Source organism: Jaculus jaculus, chromosome 14 (assembly GCF_020740685.1).
Source record: "Jaculus jaculus isolate mJacJac1 chromosome 14, mJacJac1.mat.Y.cur, whole genome shotgun sequence".
NCBI lineage: Eukaryota > Metazoa > Chordata > Mammalia > Rodentia > Dipodidae > Jaculus > Jaculus jaculus.
Window position 1 is genome coordinate 79,238,312 of NC_059115.1, and position 14,223 is coordinate 79,252,534.

Genomic DNA, 14,223 nt, shown 5'->3' on the forward strand with positions numbered 1-14,223 from the left:
TGTAATAAAGTAAATATGAAGCAAATTTTTTTCAAGGATTGTAGTAAAAGTTCAAGTTACACAAACACTTCATAAAAAGTAAACGCGCTATATGTATAAAACCAGGTTACACTGTTAGACCCTATCTGAATGTACTCAGGTAAAATTTATCAGTCCCTCTTTAAGATACATGAAATAGGAAGCATAAACAACATTTGTTTCTTTCCAATGTGTTCACTATCACTGAAAATTTCCCAAGAAGAAATTCCAGTGCATCTCATCTTCCAACATTTCAGTAGATTTATCTTTGATTTGTGTATTTTTTTTTTTGTCTTCCAAAGCAGTCTTCAAAATCTTGAATATATCTCATGTGTGAAACTTCCCATTTTTCCAACAGGTATTCTTAATATCCTTCTAAGCTCTGTTGGATATTCAGTTGTAGCATGATTCTCAATGTTTAAAAGTGTGCTGCGGTTTAGAGGTAGAAAACCGAAGAAAGACTTCTAATGTTAGCATCTCTTCATTGCTGAGGTGTATAAACTCCTAACCAAAGGTATGGAAGAAATTTCTTTTTTTCACTTTGCAATGCATTTGTAGATCTAGAACTGTCCTAAAATATCATTTGTTAAACCCAGTGTTTCTGGATGTAGTTAAGAGTTTTGCAGAGATGGAAAATTCAACTCTTAGGAGAAGAAGGGGCTCCCACCAAAAGCAAGAGTAACCAGTGAGAGTGCAGCATTGTCAACGTGGATACATTATGAGAAATCCCCAAAGAGATAGAGTCCGGGGCCCAGCCCACACACTAGCCAAAAAACTTAGGTTCGCTGGTGAACGAAACTAGGACATCAACATTGTAAACCTCCCCAGCTTATTCAAAGCATTAAGGTTTAACCAGCTAAAAATTTTGTAAGATTACCCTATTCAGCAGCTTATGAATAATGATTGATTACATTGAATTTCCTTAGGAAGAGGCCCCACCAACACAATCTTTAATATTTCCAACAAGTATATTTTAAGTACCTACTGTGTGCCAGAAAATAAAGATACCTTTCTCGATCATTTAAACAACAGGAAGGATGCTTACGTGGATATGGGCTTTGCTTCATTACTTAGGTATTTTCCCTTTTTGTTTATTCTTTCAAACTGTTCCAGGAGTTCTTGTCACATCTGTGTAGTCCGTGGTGAGCTGCCGGTGGAGTTTTATCTCAGGAGAAATTACTGAGCACAGCTTTCCTCAGCTACAAGCAGCTGAGGGGAAAGAAACATTCTGAATAAATTAGAGGGGATAGGGAAGACTGGGGTTCCCTTAGGAAAGCTCCTGTCAAATCTAACAGCAGCAGATGCTCCCACAAATCAAGGCTCCAGAGGACCAGGTAGTAGGAAATCCTCCTCCTATGTATGGAATGATTGTTCCAAAGGAGTAATTCCATTTGGATCAATTAACAGACAATTTTTGTCAGAGCTATTATTCCAACTTAACCTTTTCCTATGTCTCAAGAAGTTTAAGACATGGCGTGGTAGTTTGAATGGATGTCCCCCATAGATTCAGGAGTTTTATTCAAGCTTGTAACTTGATGTCACTGTGGGAGGACCCTACCGCCCAGTACTAAGGTGTGGTGGTGGATCCGGACTTCTGTTCTAAGATACGCAGAGTGCTCAAGTTCTGTTTGGAGCTCTCCTAGTGTGTCTGCTTACGGTGCTGGTGGGGGTAATCCTCTATGTGGATCTGTAGAAAGGGGCCAGCTTCTTCTGCCGTCATGGAACTTCCCCTGGGTCTGTTAGGTTTCAAGTAAAGCCCATTCCCCCCGTACACCATGCCTGGTTTGGAGGTCCATCACAGCAGTGTGAAGCTGACTGCAATACATGGCTTATAATTAGTCAGTATGACAATCATAATTAGTGAAGCATAGATTGAAATTTAGATGTTTTCTTTCCATGCGTTTTACTCCAAGCTCGCCCCTGTTCCTTCTGTCCATGGGACTGCTAATCAGCTGCCTGTGAACAGAGGATAGAAGGCTTGTTTCATTTTTCAATGTTGTTATGTTTTTATACCATTAAGCTGTGAATCAAGAGACAACCTGCCATTATGTTTAAGTTACAGTGATAATAATTAGAGTGGCCTAAAATTCCCCACAGATGCCACAAACTATATCATCCTAGGAAACATGGGTTTATGCTCTGTCTGCCTACCTGTCAATCCCTACATAAAAGTCACAGAAAGATAAATTAACCTGGTAACTTCTTCAAAATGAGTTGTTCCAGGGTATAGCAGTTGACAAGGCACCGTCAGAGGAGTAAAGATTTGCTTCCAGTCGGGATAACTAAACACTATATAGGTCAGTGACCTTGATATTCAGAGGCCTTTAAGAACCCAATTTTTGGTGTGTGTATTTTTTTAACAAAACCATGACCATGTTTAATGGCCTAGTCATTATGAAGTGATTATCTTCATTGTACTTTGGTGCATGAGTTTATTTTCACATAAAAGCAGTAGATTTCCTTCTCCCTCTCCAGATGAAACTAATATTTGAGAGCACAATGGAAACATTCTTATAAAGCTATTGGTTCATAATCTTGTTTGCAAGAGTAAATCAAAATATAAGAAGAGGAAACATGAGGTTTAAAAAGAATCAGAATCATTAAAAGAGAAGTAGGAGATCAGAAGATGGACTGAGGAGAAAAATATAACTGACTAGTACCCTAATTTGTTCATATTTTATAGGAAGGAACAAATAGGGATTATTTAAAACTGAGAAATCAAGTAATTGCAGTACATTATACAAAGTCACAAATGCGTGCTTTAGGCTTTATAATGTAAAAAATTGCCATTAACACACATGAAGTCTTATGGCTCAATAGCATTTATCTAAGTGCAGGTACACACAGACATATGGGTGTACAAACACATACTGCATATATAATGCAAATCCTAATAATAATTGTGTTTTATGCCATAAATAATGGATTATTCTAATTCATATTACCTATGGAATATGAATTTTGTATATAATAAATATTAATACTTATACATGTAATCCCTATATATTTTTCACATACATATGCAGCCCATATATTTGCATATTCTTACAAACAAACATACATTTTCAAAATAAACAGGCTCTTGAGGAGAGCTCATACATGTATGTTGTTTGCCTATTCTAACTGTGAACTTGCTCACCTGGTAGGGAGGACCTCCAGAAGTCTAACACTTGTGTTTCTCCAAGTTTATTGCATAACTGTATTTTATTTGTTTTTACTAATTCTATTTCTAAATGAAAACACCAGATATATTAAATGTAAATTTTCGAAAGCATTAGTTTAGAGAGTACCATTTACATTTAGGCATGAACACATGTGTACTTAATATATGCAAAAATATAACAAGATTATAACAGAATTAAGTGCCTTAATAACATATGTACACAAATTTTCTTCTACTTTGTTTCGTGATTTGTACTTAATTATTTTAGTTAACTAGTGTAGTGCTATCTTTAAAATGGCAATGATTTAATGAAATCTCTGAGAGACATGAAAAGGTCAAAGTATAGATATAATGACCTATAAATAAACTTGCGTTTATCCGGCAATTGTAACATTGTAAAGATATTTACTTGATAGTATCAATAATGACCTTTCTTGTGTGGAAAGTTTTTAAAAGAACCTGCTACGTTTAGTGGGAGAAAAAAATAAAACTACCATTTAAGATTAGGGACCTAAAATGAGTACATAAGAATTTAGCAGAACGCAAAGTGCAGTCTTTATATTAGTGTAATCACGATTTAGTTCTGTAGACAGACAGACATGATGGGCAGAGGCCCGTCCGTGGTTAGAAAGGCCACCTCAGCGCCAGCAGGTCAGCCTGCTTTCAGAGATAAGGACAGTTTCCACGGCCAACTTTTCACACTTTAAATCGCTCTTGGGAAGCTGGGCTCCACCCTCCCGTGAATATTTCGAAATGTTTGCCAATTTATTACACAAAGATACTAATCAGCACGGTTGCTTACTTTTATTTTTTTTTCTTCTATTCTTCTCCTTTTTACTCTTTTCTTCTTTTGGCCCATATTACTTGAACCCGTATTTGTGTTTTGTAGGGACTTGTTTTAGAAACTGACTTTTGGATAAATTTTAAAGATCACCACTACTTTACTGCGTTAATGCCATGTTGGCTAATTCAAACCCAACAAACATTTCTCTCTGAACATACAATAGCATAATTAAACATAATAAAGATTCTTTTAAATGTTCCAAAAAGAGTGTTTAGACTATATATATATAATTCATTTGACTATATATATATATATATGTGTGTGTGTGTGTGTGTGTGTGTGTATTTGATTGTATATATGTGTGTGTGTGTGTGTGTATATATATATATATATGTGTGTGTGTGTGTGTGTGTGTGTGTGTGTGTAATTTATTTGAGAGAGAGAGAGAAACAAAGGAAGACAGAAAGAGAGAATGGGTGTTCCAGCGCCTACCAGCCACTGCAACTGAGCTCCAGCTGCATGTGTCCCCTTGTGCATCTGGCTTACGTGGGTCCTGGGGAATTGAACTGGGGTCCTTAGGCTTCACAAGCAAATGCCTTAACTGCTAAGCCATTTCCCTAGCCCCATATTTCTTGATACAACCAACTCATAACCACCACCTATTCTTCACAGCTGATGGTGCTAGGTTCTTCCAGCTGGAAAGTTGGTGATTCACAGAAATGTTTAGAAGTATTTTTTGGTTTTGTTTTTGTTTTTGTTTTGTTTTTAAGTAGTTTGTTCATTCTAAATGAGCTCTAGTGCTTTTAACAAAATAAAATCTATACTCATAGTTTTGATGGAAAGAAATCCAAGTGGGTCTCACTGAGTGAAAAAGAAAATATGTTCCCTCGAGAAGGTTAAGGTGTTCAGGGAGTTCCCTTGTCTTTTTGAGCTTCTAAAGGCATCCACATTGCAAGGCCCATCGTCCCTATGCATCTTTAAAGCTGGCAGTTACATTACTTTGCCCTGGGTTTCCATCATCAAATGCATCTTTCCCAAATCTAACTATCCAGCCTCTCTGACTCTTTTAATTACGTGGCACTTCTTTAAGTATGCAACTGACCATAATACTTTAAAGTCAGTTCATCACCAAGCTGACGTCTAGACTCATTCTTCAGCTCTCCTAGTTCCCAAGAACTAGGAAATGGAGCCTTCGAGGGAGGCTGTTACTATTCTACCTATTGCTTCACTAGCATTCAAGGTTCTCTACCAAGTACAACCAAACTTGTCCTTCTTGATTTTTCTTCCACAATATCTATCATATACATTGGTTTCATAATAGTGTTTAGCAATAATTGACACTGAGATTTAGAGCTTAAAATAATATCCGTTTTCTCACCGTCTCTGTGGGATAAAAATGCAGGGAATATTTAACTAGGTCTTCTCACATAGAGTCTCATAGCCCAGAATCAAGGTGGTAGCTCTAATTTCTTGCTTGATTGTGGCAGAATCTACTTTCTAACTTACTTATCTGATTGTGGGATTCCTCCATTGTTGGCTGTTAATGGAGACCACTTTGAACTTTTTGCCGTGTGTGGTACTTCAAATGTAAAGTCCCCATAGACTCTTATGTTTGAATATTTAATACCCAGCTGGTGGTGTTGTTCAGGAAGGTTGTGGAATGTTTATGAGGTAGAGCCTTACTAGAGGAAGTCTGTCATGGTGGGGGGCAGGGGGGAGTTGGCCTTAAGTTGTTACAGCCAGGCCCCAGTGTGCTGTCCTCGTTCTCTCTCTCCTCCTTGTTGATGTGACAAAGTGACGCTGCCTGCTTCCTACTGCCATGTCCCCTGTCCCCGAGCACACTGCTCTCTGGAAGTGTAAACCGAAGCAAACCATTTTCTTCATAAGTTGCTTCTAGTGGAGAGTTTGTCCCGGCAACTAGGAAGTGACTCACACACAGTGTGAACTTCTCCCTGGGGCTGGAAACAAGGCAGCAGCAGGCTCGATCATAGCACAGAGCTGCAGCAAACAGGGCAAGCAAGAACGAACCCAGTCCCCACGCACTGTCCCTTTTGTTTGTGCTAAGTGTGTTAAGCGTCAGTCCCTAGCTGGATGTTGTAGGGAACACCAAAGGTCTTAGTGTTTGAGCAGTGAATGAAGATGGATTGTGAGTTCAAGGTTACAAGACTTGTCACAAAAGAAAAGAAAAGAAAAGAGAAGAGAAGAGAAGAGAAGAGAAGAGAAGAGAAGAGAAGAGAAGAGAAGAGAAGAGAAGAGAAGAGAAGAGAAAAGAAAAGAAAAGGAAAGGAAAGGAAAGAAAAGAGACAGAACAAGCCCAAATGACATTTCAATAATAGGGGTTCAAAAGGGCACAAATTCCAAGAGTAGAAATGACATGATGCCAGGTTAGAAGCTACCAAAATGTCCAACACACTGAAAGAAGCTTCACTTACTAGATCCAAGAGATATTTATTGGACATTTTTCTATTTCCATCTATATTCCCACCAAATTCTCAAGGGGTCAATGATACAGGGAGAATGAGAATCACTATTCTATGAAAGAGCTATTCTTATGTCTGTTCTAGGCTCATGCAGAAAGCTTCTAGGCATTCATAATTTTTTTTCCTACCACATATCATCAAATGACTGAACTACAATTTTTAATAGATTCTGAAGTACTGAGATCACTGATTATTCTTTCTTGAATAGCTGAGTACTCTGAGACTAGATTAAAATATTTGTAACAGGTTTACAAATGGGAATAAGGATCAATTGTACATTATATCACAGCCAACAAATTATTTCTTATAGGTCAATAAGTAAATGTGTGATCCTGACTGATTCTGAAAAAAAATCTATGTTTGGAAGAAATGCGTCATGAACCCTCTGGTCAAGTATTCATTTCTTGATTTCTCTGTCATTCTGAAGCATACTCATGGTAAGGACAGAGCTCCTCAAAAGTTTATATATCCCTTCCTAATATGAATAATCATTTTAAAGCATCAGTGGGAGAAGATAAGTAGAATGGCATCTCTCCCCTCACTTACTGGTAACTTGTGACATATTCCATGACGAGGGAACACACTCCCACTGCAGCTGTCCTCATAAGCCTTCTCTGGCTTAGCTTCTCCTGGACAGCGCTGGGAGCAAACACTGCAGAGCTTTGCTTTCCTCTGAATTCTTACTGTGCTCTTGTGACTTTATTAGGAATGATGGACAAGGGATAACTGATATAAAAAATAGTAGACAAGTTGACAGGAGACAGAAGTTAGGCTGGCAGCTTACAGGTGACTGATTTCTCCTGGCTAAGTGCAGGAATTGTCCTTGGACCTGTAGGAGAAAATTTCTATCACTACACTTTTCTACAGGTCAGAAACATGAGAAGGATATGGCCTTTCCTTACCTGTGCCCCCTAGGGAGGCCTTCCACTCCTTTACCTAGAGAATCCCAAAATGTCTGAGCCCAGACTCCTGGCATCACACATAAATGGGCTAAACCAGCCTCCGACCCATAGGGCTCATAGAAATCCTGCAAGCCTGCATTACCTCAGGTAGCCAGTCCCTATAAAAATCCCGATCCGAGTCTCTAGGTGGGCTTCTCAAACACTCTCCCGCCTTCCTGGGCCAGAGTGCCACCTGGTTTCCTTCTCCTACATTCTGGGTCTAACCCTCCTCCACCCTCTCTTCACTCTTTAAGCTTTAAGCTATAATAAGATCTTTCTGAACCTTATCTTCCGGTCTGTACATGTCATTCTTCAAATTCATAGGACTAGGATCCAGAAATTATCAATGCATTGGTATACAAGGAACCCAAATTCCTGCATCAAAATCTGAATAAGAAAGAAGACATACCTAAAAAGTACTTTTGTCCTTGAAATTAAAGGATAGACATTTCCAAATTTATAAGTTTACAGAATACAAAAGGAATATTTGGGGCTGGGGATATGGCTCAGTGTTTATGTACTTGCTTGCAAACTGTTGGTCTGGAATTGATTCCCCAGGACACACATAAGCCACATACACAAAGTAGAACCCTCATCTGGAGTTCATTTGTAGCAGTAAAAACCCTACTGTGCCCATCGACTGACTTTGTCTCTCTATCTCTCTCCCTCTCTCTCTTGTCTCTTTCTCAAATAAATAAAATTCTGTTTTGAAATATAATAAGCACATTTCCTGTTATCTCTTAGAAGTATTCACAATTTCAACCTTCCATCAGATGACTTTATTCCTGGCAACCTTTAAAAACTTCCTAGTGTGAGTTTTCTTTCTAAAACTCACCTTTGAGACATTTGTTTTTAATAAAACAACTGCATGGAACAACTGTTAAGATGTGAAATGAATTAACTAGCAAATTTTTCCAAGGCTTCCTTTAATGTTGGAATGGCTGTTTTAATACCTTAATTAACCAGGGATAATGATGTCTAATGCCATGGGCTCCTTCCAAGTTCTTGCAAGGTCTCTGATCCTCTGAATTCTGAGAAATTATTTCAATCTTTCATTGGTAGTTTCTGAGGTGAATAGCTTAATTTTTAACTGAAATACCTTTTCATTGAGATAAATAAAACATATACCACACACACAAACTGATACTATTCAATACAAATAACCTAAAAAAATAAAAATACCCCTCACAGGAATAGGTTTTTCAGAAGTGATTGATTTTTTTTTCTTTTCTTTTTGTGTGTGTGACTCTAGCTGGGAATTACCACTGCTTTCTCAGTCAGCATCTCTGATTCAGCAACACATATGCGAGAAGGCACAAAATGATTACCACTGAATCTAAATTGAATATGAAAGTAAAGTGTCTTTAACATGAGGAAAATGCTAGGAAAAATTAAAAAAAAACAATGCAAGGAAATGAGGTGCTTTGATGATTCCATGTATCTAGTAATGAGACAGCATTTCAGGACCGTTGGCTATGTTCAAATATTTTGTCCTCCACCCGACTCTGCCAGGGGACATAGCTATCAACATTTAATTATAAAACTACATGGAGCAGAAAGAGAGACAGCCTCTGGAATCTACATACAGTTAGTAAGATGAGGCACAGCCACTTGAAAAATAGAGAACATTGTGGAGTAATAGAAATGTGTCATTCTGGTTTATAGAAAAAAATTCTGAGGCATCTATGAGAGAAGATTTTTTTTTCTATAACTCTTAGGTAAAATGTCAAATAAAAGGCATGAAATTTGAGGAGGAGTGAGGAGAGAATGCTAGTTTAATAGTGCTGTGCTGTCTAGTCAAGACGTGCCCGAGGTTCCTTGGGGGGGTCACAGCCTCTTTTCAGCAGGGCTTATCATCTGCAGAGCTCTGCATGTCTTGCATCTGCAGCTTTTGTTGGTTAACTGCATGAATAAAGAACCAATGATTCAAAGCAAATTAGCAGCTAATAGAGACAATATTCAAAAATAAAGCTCTTAATTGGAGAAATATCACTGCTATCACTTTATAATACTATTACAAGGATCACACCCAATAGATATTGAATATTTATTGGCTAGTGAGCAAAAGACATTTTGTTCTGTAAGGAAAGATCTAGTCTAACCACAGAAATGTGATGATATACTAAATATTATCTTGGGTTTCTTTGATTCTTTCAAGGCCCTTGGTGGTAACATTCACAGTAGAGTTTCTGTGTGTCCACATAGGGATTTGTGGGTTTTGTACTTATAGACAAAAATGGTTTTCACATAGATGCATCTGTTAAATCCATCTTCATGTGTCTTGCATCCTTGAAGATGCAATAGCACTGGGAACTTCAAAGGGACTTGGTTTGTCCACTTGAAATAAGTTAAGTTCAGGATGCAGTTAGTATGGCGTTAATGAGTGTGTCATAGAGTCTAGTCACTATCATACATGGTTAACTGATGACCATCTCAACATAGGAATGGATTTCAGGAACAACTTAATACCTAGCTTATGATGTGTCTGGGAACAGAATTGAATCAGGGTATGACCTTGTATTGTGGTGGCTGCAGGTACTGCTCATAATAGAAACAGATATGAAATGGACTGGAACAGAGGGCATTCTTCCAAATTGTATGATTCAGATGACAAAATTGCTTAACAGAAATTTCCACAAATGTGGGCTGCAGAGATGCCTAAGCAGTTAAGGTACTTACCTGCAATGCCAAAAAGCAGGGGTTTTATAAGCCTGATGCATGAGGTGGCACATTTGTCCAAAGGCCCTGGTCTATCCATTCTCTCTCTCTCTCCCTCTTTTTCCCTCCCTTCCTTTCTCTCGCTCTCACAAACAAATAATAAATAAAATTAAAGAAAATTTCCCAAACTTGATAGAAATTCTAAGAGTATGCAATGTTATCAATAAGTAGCTATGAAATGGCAGCATTTCTATATTACAAACAAAAGAAGAGTGTACAATCTATTGTCTCCAGCAAAAGTGACTTTAAAAATTTTTTAATTTATTTTTATTTTTATTTATTTATTTGACAGAGAAAGAGGGAGAGAGAGGGAGAGAGAGAGAGAAAGACAATGGGTGTGCAAGAGCCCCCAGCCATTGCAAATGAACTCCAGATATGTGCGCCCCTTGTGCATCTGGCTAACATGGGTCCTGGGGAATCAAACCTGGGTCCTTTGGATTTGCAGACAAATGCCTTAACCGCTAAGCCATCACTCCAATCCAAAAGTGACTTTTGAAAATTATCGTATATTGCTGGAGGAGATGGCACCAAAACTATAGGAGAAAACAACCTCAGGGGAAGCTAATAAACCAGCCCTTACTTTTTTGTTGTTGTTGTTTTTAGAGGTAGGGTCTCACTCAAGCCCTGAATTACAAATTTTTTACTGAATTACAAATTTTTTAACTTGTGGACTTTAAATTTGAAAAAGAAAAAAAAAATCTAGTATCTGAAATTTCCTTTGATTTGGAAAAAAAGCATTTAGCTGCTTGACACACGGTTGACACTTCTAGAAATTAAAGACTTAATATCACTGTCGGTTACAGGACAAGTCTTGTGCTTTACTAGATTTAAATTATCATTTACTCAAATGATCTTTTACTCTCCATCAAAGAGCAGACATGAGCAGGATTGAGTCATTCAGGCAGCTGGGCTGGATTTCTCAAAGGATGGGACATCTTTATAGGCAAAGGAATACACTATTTTGTGGACGTCTGAGAATGTCTAGCTAGCATCTTAAAAATATTCATTAAACAGGGATGAAGAGATTTCTCATCAGTTAAAGGAGTTTGCTTGCAAAGCCTTATGGTGTGGGTTCAATTCCCCAGCACAAATGTAAAGTCATCTGCATAAAGTGGCACATGTTTTTGGAGTTTTTTGACAGTGTCAGGAGATCCTGGCCAGCCCATACTCATTTAGTAGAGAACATTGAAAACACTTATTCAAATACCCTGATGAAGTCTAAAAATCTGGGTTTCATAATAATTGCACACACTGATAAGAACAGGAATGTGGCATTTCTAATCCTGCTCATAGTTTCTGCATCCTTGACAATAATTAGAATCAAAGTGCATCAGAAGGGAGATTTCAAACAGCTGGGTTCTTTCCCAAGGCAAACCTCCTTTCCAAGAGGAAGCCTCCTGGTGTCCCAGAAAGCAGGTCCTGGGCGCATCCTGACAAGGACTCGGGCACTCGGGGGTCCAGCTACTGCGCCGCACAAACGCTCGGCTTGCCCAGTGGCTGCGCTGCGAGCCGGGCTTCGCGTCAGGTGTGAGTACGCGGGAGAAAGGAAAGAGCCAAGGGCGGGAACAGGTGTGGCTCATCTTGAGATCTCTGTCCAGACGTGCTCCTCCCTTAGAGGAAAGCAGCAGCGAATTCAGCGAGGTTTAGGAATCGCGCCTGGCTGTGGGCTGTAAGACACTGCCAGTGTCTCCGGCTCCATCCCGGGGCTGGACTGGTGTCCGTTCCCAGGAGCCTGAGCTTCCCCGAGACAGAGGCAGCTGCTGCGACCCGAGCTCAGCAAGAGAGCCCAGCGGAGGAGCTGCAGTTCTCTGCGGAGACCAACGCCAAGCCTCCCCGGTGGTGATGGTGCTGGGGGAATGCCCTTGCAAAAGTGGTTCATTTGTCATCCGCCATAGAGCAAGTGAAAGGGCTGTAGAGACGATAGCTTATTCCTCATTCACAAATACAATATTCTGTCTCATCAAGGAAGATAACTTGTATCTGTCCACTAGTAAGAGTTTGCATCCAGAAGAAAATCTGGGAAGAAGTTTTATTTTATTTTAAGTGAAAGGCCGGAGATTAGGAAACAAGAGGAATAAAGGCTGTTTCAGGACCACGGTGCAGAGCTTGTTTTAGTACTTTCTGTTCCTTCCCATCTACTCTTTTCCTCTCTATTGAAAATCCGAAGACTTCAAAGAATGTGATCTGAATGTCAGAGCCTGAGGGTAACACACACTGGACACCTGAATTTCTAAAATACATTTATTTCTAGGACTCACGTGGCACATCCTGTTGCTGGCTCACTCGGCAGCAACTGCATTATCCTCCCAACATGCAGATTTCACTGCGGCCGCTTGAAGGGTAAGGAATAGATTTCTCAGCATCATGTTGCCTTGGATTCCACATCTAACTTTGATTCTGACTACTGAATTCCCACGAGATTCTCAGTCTAAACTGAGTTGCACAAAATGTATGGTAAACACATTTCAGATGCAGATAATGGTATAGGGTATTCTGAGCTGGGGCTCATAGCTTTGGCAAGTAGCTTCTTGGTTCCTGGGTTCTTGGAAGATCCAACCACTCCCTTTGCAAGCAAGCTCAGCTGTGTGGTTTGTGAAATCATTCCAAAATGCTTCCAGTGTTCATCTCATCTGATCTGCCAATGAGTATTGAGCCATGAATAATCCCTTGAATTTAAATTAGTTAGGATGGAGATTATATTGTGCAGCCAAGAACCCAACTAATATGCACTTATTCAACTTTATAATGAGGCCTAGAAAACACAGAAAAATAAGCCACTGTTGTGGGAAGAAACCAGTTACTTCAACACACAATCTTTTCTAAGACATTACCTTCGTCCTGATAAGAAATCCAGTAGATAGACCCACACAACTCTTGTAGCTGCAATCTTAATTCTCAGAATAGACATCTAAGTTCATAGCTTCTGGCTCACATTGAATATTTAAAGAAATGTTCTGTCTACCAGGAGTACATTTTATGCCTCATTGATAAGTATATTAATCAATGTTCACCCAAGAGGTCCTCTTAAAACCTTGGTTATTAGGAGATCTGCCGGGATTAAGGATCCACACTCTTAAAATATAAATAGTCCTGTATTTTCAGTAACTTGTAGACTATTGTCAGGGCTCTGGGAGTCTGTGCCCTAAAGTATAGCAGCACTTGTTATCTTTAAAGAACTATTCATATACCACTTTCTTCAAAGCAGTTATATGCTAGTAAAAATTTACTGGAATTAAAATGCACCAGTCATTAAAAAAATGTATAAAATAAAAGTAACTTGAAAATCTGACCCAAGAGTTATACAGTTTTATACACATTAACAACAAAACATAATTATTGTAACATAATTAACATAATTGGTAGATTTGTATTGTTAGATTAACCTATTCTCTTTGGGAAATGGTCTGAAAACTATGTTTTTGATATATGATAATGCTATATAGAGCAATTATTAACATATAATCATATTATTCCAGACCCTTGAATAGAATAATTGCCAAAAATAGGATAAACTATTGATAAAAAAAAAACACTACTTTTTTTGTCAGACCAACAACATTTGCACCTCATGAATAAGACAACATCATCACAAACACAGTAAGAAGGTCTCTGTTTCTATTTGGTATGATCTATATTTCAGAAGTGTGAAGGAGTATTTATTAGGCTACTCTAAAGATAAAATCTTCAGGAAATATCTTTAAATTTTTTTAAACCTTAGAAATAAATATGAATGGATCAGGTATAGTTTGATACATGATTTATTTGTTGACAAATTGCCCATTAAATAGCTATGCCAATACTCAAGGAAATCATGATGGAACTAGATTTCCAAGAGGGTCCTTTGAGTACATTACAAAGAAATGAGAGCCTTAGAAATAATTGACTAAAGGAAGGTTGCAAAATTGGAAAATAGCCAGAATGAGATTTTCAAAGTTAAATGTTCAGAGGAGAATGTAAGGTCAAGTTTTAGTGATTCTAAATGAAAATAATCCATTTCCTCTTTTAATTTTTAACTATTTTGCTTATAATATGTGTGATAGAAGGGGATGTTTTCATATAGATACATATTATGTAATGATCGGATCATGCTGATTAGCATAGCATAAAGCAATCTACTTT